We start from the raw sequence: 13,877 nt of genomic DNA on the forward strand, positions 1-13,877 counted from the left end.
TCTTCGTGGATTTATGGTTGGCATACAGAAAAGCTACTGATTTCTTTAGGTTGATTTTATACCCTGCTATTTTTCTGAATAGGTTATTCAGCTCCAAGGGTCTTTTGGTTGAATTTTTTGTGTCTTCTAGATATAGAATCATGTTGTCTGAAAGCAAGGATAATTTCAATTCTTTTTTATTTGAATTCCTTTGATATCCTTCTTTTGTCTTTATTTTATTTATTTATTTATTTATTTATTTATTTATTTATTTATTTGGTGGTACTGGGGTTTTTGGAAGCCCTTCTACCTCCGGGATACACTCCCATGGGCTACACTGCCAGACCTATTTTTTAACTTTTTTATGTGGAAACAGGGTCTCTTAAGCCAGTGCGGCTGGCTCCAAACCAGCGCGATCCTCCTGTCTCCGCCTCCCAAGCACGGGGATTACAAGTGTGCGCCACCATGCCCGGCTCCTTCTTTTGTCTTATTGCTCTGGTACGAGTCTCGAGGACTATATCAAGAAGGAGTGGTGACAGTGAGCATCCTTGTCTTGTTTTTTATTTTACAGGGAATTCTTGCAGTTTTTCCCCATTCAACATGATGTTGGTTTGGGGTTTATTGCATATTGTCTTAATGATGTTTGTTGAGATACATTCCTTCTATTCCAATTTTCTGCAATGTTTTAACATGAATGGGTGTTGAATTTTGTCAAATTCTTTTTCAGCATCTATTGATATGATCGTGTGATTAATTTTTGTTCTCAGTTCTATTTATGTGGTGAATAACATGTATGGATTTGCATATGTTGAACCAACCTTGCTTTCCTTGGATGAAACAAACTTAGTCGTGGTGTACATTTTCTTGGGGTGTGTGTGTGTGTGTGAGTGAGACTCAGGGGCTTTTCTACCTCCAGGCTACACTCCCAGACCTATTATTTATATTTTATTTGGAAACAGAGTCTCACTAAGTTGCTGAGAGCCTCACTAAGTAGCTGAGGCTGGCTTCGAACCTGTGCGATCCTCCTGTCTCAGCCTCCCAAGCGCGGGGATTACAAGCATGCGCCACCACGCCTGGCCCAATTTTCTATTCTTTATTTTTTATTTTTTTTATTTTTTGCAGGTCTGGGGATGGAACCCAGGGGCATTTGACCTCCGAGCTACATCCCCTGCCCTATTTTGAAATAGGATCTCACTAAGTTGCAGAGAGCCTTACTAAGTAGCTGAGACTGTCTGCAAACTACAATCCTCCAGTCTCAGCCTCCCGAATGCTGGGATTACAAGCCTGTGCCACCACGCCCGGCTCTGTCCTTTAGTTTAAAACCAGCTCTTACTAAATTACAAAAGGCCTCACTAACTAGCTGAGGCTGGCCAAGAACCTGCGATTCTTCTATCTCAGCCTCCCAAGTACTGGGATTACAAGTGTGTGCCACCACGCCCAGCTATTACATTTTCAAATCTATTAAAATCCCATATATTTTTATAGTACAAAACTTCTAACCTCTGGGGCTGTGGGAAAAGCAAACAAACCAACCCAAAGGCCTGATTCTCCTTCTTACCCATTGTACGTCCTTTGACCTCTCTGTGTTCAATTTTCTCACTTGTAAGATGGAGGTCGAAGATTGCCTCTCAGCAAATTGTTGTTTGTGAGGGTTGATACGGTTATAATGCTGATATACGGGTAAACGTTAGCTACCATTTCAGTTACCATGGAACGTTCTGCAAGTAATTTCCTAATTGCATTTTTATTATTTCTATTCTAGATTTTTTTCTCACATGGAACTCTCAGCCTAACATTTATGTGAATTAAGCATTCTCAAGAATTCTTTCTGTTCTCTGAAATTCTCCCTGTAAACCTCATAACAACTGGAGAATTTGCCATCGTTGCTAATTGGCTCTAATTGAATGTATCTACATGAAAAAAATTCTGATTAATAATTTCGTGTTTGGTTTTCTTTGCTCTCGGTAGACTCAGGGGTGGCTGAAAGTCAGTACCTCACAGAAGCACCGGGTTCCTTAACTCATCCAATCTGTGAGGTGGTATATTCGTTATCTCTGCTACGTTACAAATGGCTCCAATACTCAGCAGCTTAAAGCAATAGACATTACTATCTTCCAGTTTCTATGGGGTCAGGAATCTGAGGATGACTTGGCTGGTGGCTCTGGCCGAGGGTCCCTCACGAGGTCATAGCTGAAGCCGCTGTCATGGGAGGGTTTGGCTGAGGTTGAGGACGTTCCTTCACATGACTGGTAGATAGTGCTGCAGTCAGCAGATCTCTGTTCCCTGCCTCATGGACCGCTTGGTTGTGGGGCTGCTTGAGTATCCTCACAATATGGCAGCTAACTTCCCCAGAGCAAAAGGTCCAAGAGAAGCAAAGCGCCGTATGTTTCATGAGCTAGCCTCAGAAGTCACATTCTTGTATTATTGGTAATACAGGTCAGCCCTATTTTTTTTTGGAAGAAGACTACACAGGAAGGGGGGCCAGTGGGGGACTTCTTGTAGTCAGGTGACCCCAAACATATATGACTTTTCCCACTTCACATAGAGGAGATGGAAATTTGCTAAGACACGCAGCTGAAGCGTGGCAGAGATGGACTTTGAGGCCCAGGTCTTGTTGACTCCAACACCATGCAGAGACAGCAGTGAGGCTGGGACTGTGATATGCCAACAAGTAGGGGCTTGAAGAATATCAGGCATGATGTGCGGAAGCTTTTATGTCTTTGGTGACCCAACCTCCACCTGCCGACCTCGCCTCCAAAGTACTTCACCTTCTAACTCCCAGATGTCTAACTTGCCTATTTTTGTACCCAACTTGTTAATAATATGAGAATTGCAACTAGGCACACACCTGTAATCCCAGTCCTTGGGAGGCCGAGACAGGAAGATCACAGGTTTGAGGACAGACTTAGAAACCTAGCGAGGTCCAAGGCAATTTAGCGAGACCCTGTTTCAAAATAATAAAATAGGGATGGGAGTGTAGCCCAAAGATAGAATGCCCCTGGGTTCAATCCCCAGTAGACACAAAAAATAATGAGAGAGAGAGAGAGAGAGAGAGAGAGAGAGAGAGAGAGAGAGAGAGAATTGCCTGCTTCCAATCATCCATCTTCATTGAGTAGTGATAATGTTGGCTTAATGTAGATGGAGTCTCACTGATTTATGTCCCCAAAGTGCTAATGAGTTAATTATGAATGCTGTATTATGGAGCAATAACTATGCCCGCCACATTCTCTTTCTATATACCAGTAAGTTTCCTCCAACTCTAAAATTCCCCGAGTCCTGGGTCACAAAAAAATTACTTTATTTATTCATCACTTCTTAGCTTCCAATAAATCTGCAAAATGACTTATTACCAAGAGAACTACTGGAAGACTTAAAACTGTCAAATCCCCCCAAAAAGTCCATTCTACTCCCTCAAATTTAAAACCATATAAAACGTTCCTTGATCGTTGGCATAAACCCACCACGTAATGGGCTTCTGATGTGCCCGCCGGCTTTTACCGGCATCCATTCGGCACACGGTGAAGATATTTTTGCCATGGTATTTCTCTGGATGAACGCTTTTGCACATTCATACGATCGTGATAATTAGCATGTAGAACATGGATTCCAAAGCAGACAGAATCCTAAAGAACCTTTTCATTTTCCAAAGGAAAAGTAATGACGAGACACTATGAAGAGGATTTGTGTCTACTGGAGACTGGACACAGAGGGGTTCTACCTCCCAACCTCACCCCCCAAACTAGCTCTTGTTTTTAGCTCTTATTTTTGAAACAGGGTCTTGCTGAATTGATGAGGGTCTCACTAAGTTGCTAAGCCTGGCCTCGAACCTGCAATCCTTCTGTTTCAGCCTCCAAAGTACTGGGGTTACAGGTGTGCAGCAACACTCCTGGCTTCAAGTGGATTTTGATGTGTTTTGATGTGTGAGCAGAGTGTGGTGGCGCATGCTTGTAATCCCAGTACCTGGGAAGCTGAGACAGGATGGTGGTTCAAGGACAGCTTCAGCTACTTAGGCCCTCCACAAATTAGTGAGACTCTTTCAAAATAAAAAATAAGGCTGGGGGTGTAGTTCAGAAGTAGAATGCCCCTGGGTTTCATCCCCAATATCACACACACACACACACACACACACACACACACACACACATAGAAAACAAATATATGTATATGAAGTGTTTCGAAAACTGTATCTATGATACTAAGTACTTAGAAACTTAATTAATCCAAATGTTCTACTCTTTGCCCGAGATAGATAATGGGAAATTTCCCATTTATGGGACAAATTAAGATTGTAAAACTTAAGTGACTTTTTTGTCCCCAAGCCATTTTCTCGAGAACAATTTTAAATGCTGGATTGGTGATGCTTTCCATTTTTCCTACATATTTCCCAACTTTTCTGCCTGTGCTTCCTTCAGGTTTTAAGATCTTGGTAGAGCTATATATATAAAGGCTAATTGCCCCCTAGATAGCAAGGAGTGAGAACAGCAGGGGCTTCGAACAAGTGGGTAAATCCTGGAACTGTCAATAAAATGTGTGGCGAGTGAGGAGAGCAAAGGCAATTGTGGAGTCGGGCATGGTGGCGCACGTGTGTAAGCCCAGTACTGAGGATGCTGAGACAGGACGATTGCACAGGTTCGAAGCCAGCCTCTGCTGCTTGAGGAGACCTTCAGTAACTCAGTGAGACTCTATTTCAGAACAAAACAAAACAAAATTAAAAGGGCTAGGGGTGTATAGCTTAGAGGTAGAATGCCCTTGGGTTCAATTTCCAATACCATACACACACACACACACACACACACACACACACGTAATTAATTGTGGTGTACCTACCGTGGACCAGGTCCTACATGATCTCTTCCTGGATTCTTTGGGCCTGGAGATTTGAGGATATCATCAGTGGGACCTCTTCTACTACCACAATTCCTGAATTTTAGAACACTTTCAGGCCAATGGTCTTTGACATTTTTATTGTGAATTCACTAGAATTTTAAAGAATTCTTCCTCCCTCTGCTATGGTCTGAATGTTTATGTCCTCTGCAATTCAAGTGTTGAAACGTGGTCCCCAGTGTGATAGCATTAACAGCTGGGGCTTTTGTGAGGTGAGGGAGAAGATTCGTTCAGAGGATAGAGCCTCAAGCATGGGTTTAGTGTCTGTGTCAGTCGGCTTTCCATCGCTGTAACAAAAAAACCTGAGAAAAGCATCTGAGAGGAGGAAAGGTTTATTTAGGCTCGTGCTTTCAGAGGGTTTGGTCCAGGATCCATGGGCTCCATCTCACCTCTGGGCTTATGTGACTTCAACACTGAAGTCAAGCACGAAAATGTGTCTTAAATTAGAAACTTTGAGGACATCCCAAATGTTTTATATTTGATGGTTACTATTTCTCAAACAAGCAATAAACTTACTCTATGCAACTAAAATAATAAAATCTGAGGGCCATAAAGGAACAACGAATTTCTTTTTGATGACAAAAAAAAACAAACAAAAAAACCACAGACCAAAGAAGACATGAGCTAATTCTTGGTTGAGCCTAAATCCTTGGACTCCGCCCAGCACGCTTTGAACTAATCCAGCTGCCTTCAGTTTAATAAACTGAATTTCCAAATGGGTACCTTGGAGGATGGAAATGTCGCATTTAAAGTTTTCTAGCTGTGTGTTTGCAGTTAATAAAAGAAAAGGATGATGTGAAGTCTGGTGCTTTTAGCTGTCTTTGTGTGCCCCTGTTATCCCTGGAATTCCAGAGTGTGGCTTGTGTTTTGCAGACCTCTGTAACACTTCCTAGGAAGATCCAAGGAATAACAATTTGCCAATGAGTTTGTAGGCCTCCCTCCCCAGGCCAGACCTGGGGCCAACCAAGGATGAGGGACACATTTCCCCAAAGGTAACTCAGAGTGAAAAGATTCACCGTGTCACCTTTTACTGACAAAATCTTTGGTGAAATGCTGAGGACTGTTGAAAATTTCTCTTCCACGGTACGCCAAGGAAATTGGGGGTGATGTGCACAAGTTGGCCACATACGCCACCAAATTTCCCAAAGTGAAGTTAAGTGATCTTATTGCAGGGGTCCTTGGTTTCTATCTAAACAATTGAGGGAACAATTTTTTTTCAGTTTGGTCAGTAGAGACACATCCTGTGTATTAGTTACCAATTGCTGCTATAACAAATTGCCACAAGCATAAGTAATAGCTTAAAACAATACATATTTATTTCTTTAGAGTTATAGAGGTTATAAATCCAAATGGATTTTATGAGACTAACCCCAGTTTGTCAACAGGCCCGTGTTCCTTCTGTAGGCTAGAGGGAAGAATCTTTATCTTTGTCTTTTCCAGATTCTAGATGTCTCCATTCCTTGGATCAGGGCTTCTTCCTCTGTCTTCAAACATTTGGTCCTATCTTTTCTGTCTCCTTCTTCTGATTTTTGACCACCTCCCTCTTCTAAATTTTCTCGATTAGGCTCCATTGATATCCCGCTCAATATCCTTAACTGAATCACATCGGCAAATTCCCTTTTGCCATATTAAGTGATATACTCACAGGTCACCTGGATTAAGATGTGTGCATCTTTGGGAGAAGAGGCATTGTTTTGTCTACCACGCCCAACATACGGTCTCAGTGTTTGGAAGAAACGGAATTACATTCCAGGAGGTCACTACAGCGACTCGTGTGCTCTGAAAAGTCCCCCTCGCGTGGCTTCTGTTTCTCATCTTCACGATGAGCAGGTGATGGGAGCTGCTTCTGGGTCTCTTCTGGGTCCCACACCCTGTCATTGCAGACGGTGCTGCCGCTGCCCGTATGGTGGCCGCTGGCCACATGTGGCGTTGAGCCCTCGAGATGTGGCGAACGCCCCTGGTGTTTTACATCATGTCTCTCCTACACACCACGACGGTGGGTAAGTGTTGTCCCTGCCAACCTCCACCTCGAGCTCTGTACCAGGCGCATGGCAGGCTCCCCAAACCTGTGCTAAATTAAAGGCTCAGAGAAAAACAGAAGGGACAGAAAAGCATGAGAGTTAGAAGTGACCCATTCGAGTGTGTTCCAGGAAAACATTCAGGAGGCAGAACTGGAATGGCCTCTACGCTGCGTCTCGGAGCAGCTAACTCTGCTTCGGGTCCCCACCGTCACTTCCTTTCCCTCCATCTTCATGAGGACCAGTTCCCAGCCAGAATTTCCTCTGGTCTGTAGGAAACACCCACACCCACAAGTCCTGGGCTGAATCCTGCCGGGCCTGCAGCCTCGGGGAGACCGGAGTGCCTCTGTGGGCTCCCTCTCACTTCCCTGTCAGAGAAGGAGGTGGCACAAAAGGGCCTCGAATGTCCCGCCCACCTCAGCAGCCCAGGGATGTAATTTGGATAGAATCGTGGCAAGATTTTCCTCAAAAACCCAGCCTGGGTGACGGAACTAGAAGCAAGCCCCGCAACTCTCAGAAGAAAGCATTATTCTTCTCTGAACTCGCCGTCAGTTGGGACAGAGAGAGGCAGCTATGCCATGCCATTTTCAATAAAAGCTGATTATGTTGGTTGGTTTTTTTCTGTTTCTCCTTCTTTCCTGATTACTTTTGTGTGTGTGGGGGGGGGGGGACTGGGGTTCCTGGAAGCTCTTCTACCTCCAGGCTACACTCCCAGACCTATTTTATATTTTTTTAATTTATTTGGAAACAGGGTCTCTTAAGCCAGCAAGGCTGGCTTCAAACCTGCGCGATCCTCCTGTCTCCGCCTCCCAAGCGCGGGGATTACAAGCGTGCACCACCACGCCCGGCTCTCATTACTTATTTTAAAATGAAGGTTAGAGCCGGGCGTGGTGGCGCATGCTTGTAATCCCAGCATTTGGGAGGCTGAAACAAGAGGTCATGATTCGCGGACAGCCTCAGCTATTTAGTGAGGCCCTTTGCAACTCAATGTGACCCTGTTTCAAAAAAAAAAATACAAAAATAGGGCTGGGGGTGTGGCTTGGATATAGAATGCCTCTGGGTTCCATCCCCAGTACCACAAAAAAAAAAAAAATGAATGTTAGGCCGTGCATACATAATGAGTATGTGTACTTTTTGGAAAGGAGCTGAGATGATTTGTAGATATCTTCATTATTAGTTTCTAACATCTCCTAAATGTTCATCCTAATAAAAATCCGCTTCCCCAGAAGTTCTGCCAGGTGTGTGCCAGGTGAGCTTATGGAGAACATACAACCACACAGATGATTTCTTTTCTGCAGAAGTCCAAAGGTGACTTAAAAGAACCTCTGGAAGAAAAATGGGAAGACCAGTACTTCAGAAAAACGACCCAGGGAAGTCACTGATTAATGAGTAAATAGATTTCCCAATCTTTACCTTGAGATTCTGCCAAGCTATATTTTAAAACATTTTTTTAGACTTTGAATCATTTTCATGCATGAATACTCCCCCAGGTGAGGTTTTGGAGGTCGATTCACACAAAAAGTGGGTCACTATGTTCCTGATTTCATGCATTGAAAACAAGAGATCAGGCCCAAACCCCAAATTATAGGCTATTTTTAAATGCTGGAGGAACATCACATCAGGATTCAAGCTTTTTACACCACCCACTAGTAGTTTTTAAATTTTTTATGGAAGCATAATAGCATAAATATAGAAAAGTACACAAATGATAACTGAACAGCTTGATGCACTTTTTAAATAAAAGGAATACCTCAAGTAGGGATTGATGGCGCACACTTACAATCCCAGCAGTTGGGAGGCTGAGACAGGAGGAGCACAGGTTCAAAGCCAGCCTCAGCAACTTAGCAAGGCTCTCAGCAACCTAGGAGAGATGGTTTCCAAATAAGAATAAAATAGGGCTGGGAGTGTAGCTCAGGGGTAGGATGCCCGAGTTTAATCTCAGGACCACACATACACATATACACACTACACACAGGATGAGGGGTATAGCTCAGAGGTAGAACACCCCTGGTCAACCCCCAGTGATACACACACACACCCACACACACACACACACACACACACACACACACAGCCACAAATGGTAACTGGACAGGTTACCTACGATCCTCTTGTCTCAGCCTCCCAAGTACCGGGATTACAGGCATGCATCACCACACTCAGCCATGACACATGTTTTAATAGCAGTACCACAGCAAGCACCAGGACAGTATCGGCTCCCTAAACCCCCTCCCAGGCACTTCCCTCCGTTGGTGACTTCTGAATGAGGTAAGAAGACTCAGGAGAAGGTCACCCAAGCCAAGAATGGCCTGACGGGGATTAGACTGGGAGGAGCCAGGGGTGGAGACCGGCTGAGAGAGGAGGAGCCTGAGGGGCAAAGCCGGGCGCTAACAATATACACGACTGCTTTGGACCGTTTTGGACTTCACACAGAATTGTGCGGCATAAATTTTTTTTGTGTCTGTCCCTCTATCGTTGAACATCTTGTCTGTGTGTCAGCAAACCACTCATTCTTGCCACATATATCTTCTTTTTTCTTTCTTTTTCTTTGTCTTTTTTCTTTCTTTTCTTCTTTCTTTCTTTCTTTCTTTCTTTCTTTCTTTCTTTTTCTTTTTTTTTTTTGTACTGCGAATGGAACCCAGGGGGCATTCTACCTGCAAGCTACACTCCAGCCCTATTTTTTATACTTTATTTGGAAACAGGGTCTCACTGACTTACAGAGGGCCTCACTAAGTAGCTGAGGCTGCCCGCAAACCGCGATCCTCCTGTCTCAGCCTCCCCAATGCTGGGGTTACAAGGTGCGCCACCACGCCCTGCTTCGCTGTAAACACCTGCGATGTGTTGCGCCTCCTTGCTGTGTGGCACTCAGAGCTCTCAGTTGGGTCAGCTGCGATTATTACCCCTGGAGCTGCCCTACCAGCATCCCCACCAAATGATAAGATGTGACACGCCCCAGCCACGTGCCCAAGCGCTCTGAAGATGAGAACATCAGTGGCATTGAAGCAGTAACCAGCACTGTGCCTCTCAGAGCTGCCATGCCCCAGAATCCCCCGAGGGCTCGTTAGAGCACAGACTGCCCGGCCCACGCAAGAGCATCTGATTTAGCAGGTCTGCAGTGGGGCCGGAGAAGCTGAATTTCTAACAAGTTTCCCCAATACTCCTGAAACTGCGTGCCCAGAGACCACGCTTTAAGAACTCGAGATGTTTACAAAGGGCTGCCTTCATAGCACCAACTATACTGAAAGCGTACCACCCCTAACATGCCGCGCAGACAGCCGCTAGCCATCCCCACGCCCAGCCTCAATTTCAACTTTACAGAGCTCTTGCACAGAAAATGATCTCTGCCCTCCATGGGGGAGGAGATCTTTCAGGTTGCAAGAAACAGAGATCCATTCAGGTTTTTTCAGGTGACTTGACATTTTATACAAGGAGAAATCAGGATGCCTAGGAAATAAAGCAGCCACTCGGACAGACCTTACACAGGTGCTTAACAAACTTAACAAACGAATCGCCTGGGAGCCTGAAAAAAAAAAATGCAGAGAGGAAAGGTAGAGTCTAAAACACTGCACTTCTAACAAGCTCCCGGGGGATGCTAACGCTGTCCGTCTGGGGGATGCTAGGGCTGTCCGTCCATGGACCACACAGTTACAAGGTTATAGAGAACAGGGGATCCTGCATCCCTGCTGCAGACCCTGCAGCACTAGGTAGATATCTGCAGCTCCAGGGACCGCGCAGCACACCAGGTCCTCCCTGCTCAGACTCCACGCCGGCATTTCTGCTCTCTCGGCGGCCCCCTGCTCCCCCGTCCACTGACCTTTCTGCCCCATGCCTCCCACTTAACCAGAGGCTTCTCCTGCCTCTCTGTCTTCTCTCCATTTCTGTGCCCCTCAACTCTCTGCTGATATTGTATGGTATCTTACATTCAAATTCTCAACAGCAAAGATTTAATTGGGTCAGAACATAATCCTTTCTGTGCAGGCTGTGTCAGTCAGGCAGAGTTCCTGTACTTCAAAGGCCAGCTCATACCTACCTTGGCGCCAGATGCCAATTACTGGCTTATCAGCCTTGTGCGGTAGGGGTGTTACACTGTGGATAGGAAATGCCCCTCAAAAGCATGGTAGCACAGACCTATAATCCCAGTCCTTGGGAGGCTGAGACAGGAGGATCTCAGGTTTAAGACCACCCTCAGGAACTTAGTGAGACACTGTCTCAAAATAAAAAATCAAAGCCGGACGTGGTGGCGCACGCTTGTAATCCCCATGCTTGGGAGGTGGAGACAGGAGGATCGCGCTGGTTCGAAGCCAGCCGCGCTGGCTTAAGAGACTCTGTTTCCAAATAAAAAATATATAATAGGTCTGGGAGTGTAGCCCGGAGGTAGAAGGGCTTCCAGGAACCCCAGTACCACCAAAAATAATAATAACAACAATAATAATAATTAATAATAATAATAATAAAATGAAAAATCAAATAGGACTAGGGGTGTGGCCTGGAGGTAGAATGCCCACTCTGATCATGACTTCCAAATAAGATCACATTCATGGGTACCAGGGTTTACAACCTCAACACATCTTTCGGAGGGACACAACTCAACCCACAACACTGAATTGTATTAGGAACCTTTCAGAAGGGGGTTGTGTCCCAGGTAGGCATGCTAGAGTGTTCTGAAGTGTGACTAACCTTGCATGACCTTCCCACCACATCCCTCCCATTCTCCCTCCCACTACCCCAAAAAGAGGCCACCTCGGAAATCGGTAGTCTCCGTTTTCCTTCCTGATTTTGGGAAAACCATTCATTCCACTTACTATAACCTCAATGCCCCCCCAAAACAAAACTCATAACTCCAGCATCTACATGTGGAAAGTGGCCATCCCCACAGCCCTGACTTATTCCCGGATCTAGTTATATCATTGCCAAGAGAGCATTTTGCTATCATGCAATTTGTATCACATACTTGGTAAGAAAATCACAACTCTTTGAAATATCAACAAAAGGAAATCAAGCCAAAACACAAATTTTTATGACCAGAAAAATCTGGCAGGTTCGGGGGGCTTCTTCCTTAAATGGTGAGGTTTTTTTTTTCAATTTGGCAGGTATGGTGGGCTCCTCTCTAGAATATAAATATATAAACGTGAACATAATCTTCACATGTCATCAGTGTTTTGGCAGAGTGACATTTAAGACATTCGTAAATTATCTGAGAAGTATAAGAATGTTCCAGCATCCCCCAAGAACTCTGGGAATGAGCCTTCAAAGGTAAGTGCATTGACTCCCTCCCAGGGACCAGTTCTGTCAGTAACAGTCGAGAGCTGGTCCCAATAGCCTAAGAGTGATTTGGGTTTCGAGTTGGCCGCAAGGATACCGGATTGCCACAGAAATCAGGACTTACAGGGCAAAAGCAAGTCTGGCTGTGGCAGCAGCTAAACAACACACCAGAAACATTTAATGGTTACTAAGCGACCCGGTTCCAGGTACACCGCCAACGCTTTTGAGAAGTTCTCGTAACACACTGGTTATGGCGCTGACTCTGGAGTCAGCCCAGCCCAGCCATCCCAGGGCCGGCCCGGGGCACCTCACCCGCGCCTCTGAGCTGCTGCGTCCTCAGCCAGAGGATGAGCATCCCATTGCCACACTCGTAGCGCTGTTTCCAATGTGAACTGAAACAGCAGATTCAAGTGCAGAGGCTGTCACACAATTAGACAATAAATACCAGCTCTTTTTATTGATGGGATGTGTGTGCTCTCCTCCAAACTTTATATCTAAATCATAATCCCCAGTGTGTTGATATCAGGAGACAACTTTTGTGTGGTCATCACAGCTTGAAGTTAGAGCCCCAAGAATAGAAGTTAGAGCCCTTATAAAAAGAATTTAAACCAGGCATGGTGTGCATACCGGTAATCTCAGTACTTGAAAGGCTGTGACAGGAGGATAGCAGGATCAAGGCCAAACCTCAGCAGTTTAGTGAGATCTTGTTTCAAAATAAAAAATAAGATAGCCGGGCATGGTGGCGTACGCTTGTAATCCCCGCGCTTGGGAGGCAGAGACAGGAGGATCGCGCAGGTTCGAAGCCAGCCGCGCGGGCTGGCTTAGGAGACCCTGTTTCCAAATAAAAATGTAAAAATAGGTCTGGGAGTGTAGCCCGGAGGTAGAAGGGCTTCCAGGTACCACCAAAAAATAAATAAAAATAAAAATAAAAAATAAGATAGGGCTAGGGTGTAGCTTGGAGGTAGAATGCCCCTGGGTTTAATCTCCAGCACCCCCTTAATAATAATAATAATAATAATAATAATAATAATAATAATAAAGCAAAGCAGAACTTAAATGAGGAGACTTTGCCTCTTTTTGTGTGTGTGTGGGACTGGGGATGGAACCCAGGGGCATTTTACCTCCAAGCTACACCAATAGCCGTAATTTTATTTTTTATTTTGAAACAGGGTCTCACTAAGTAGCCGAGGCCTCACTAAGTACCTGTGATCCTCCAGTCTCAGCCTCCCAAATGCTGGGATTACAAGCGTGCACCACCATGTCAGACTGAGACTCTACTCTTAAACGAGAGAGCCTGCCTCCTTTTTCTCTGCTTTCTGCCACGTAAAGACAGGTAAAGAAGAGAGCCATCCACAAAGCAGAATTTGGGCTCTCACCAGAAGCCAGGTCTGCCGGCCCCTTGATCTTGACCCCTCCTCCCAAACTATGAGAAGTAACTTTCTGTGGTTGAGGCCACCCAGTCTATGGCATTTTGTCATAGCAGCCCAACCTGATTCACACAGCTATGAATAGCACAGTTTTGATGGCTATCATTATTTCTGACGTAGCAGACACCTCTTGTTCACATAACTAATGTCTATACGTGGGGTGTATCCAGTTATCCAAGAAGTTCCTATGTTACCCATCTATTCCTGTTGAATTAGAGGTCTATCCTGCCCTGCTTTATGGTGACCTCCCATTACTTGCCGTGTATTAAAATCAACCAACCAACGTGCCATGAATTCCTGCGTCCTG

This window comes from Muscardinus avellanarius (assembly GCF_963383645.1).
Source record: "Muscardinus avellanarius genome assembly, chromosome: 19".
In the NCBI taxonomy this organism is placed as follows: Eukaryota; Metazoa; Chordata; class Mammalia; order Rodentia; family Gliridae; genus Muscardinus; species Muscardinus avellanarius.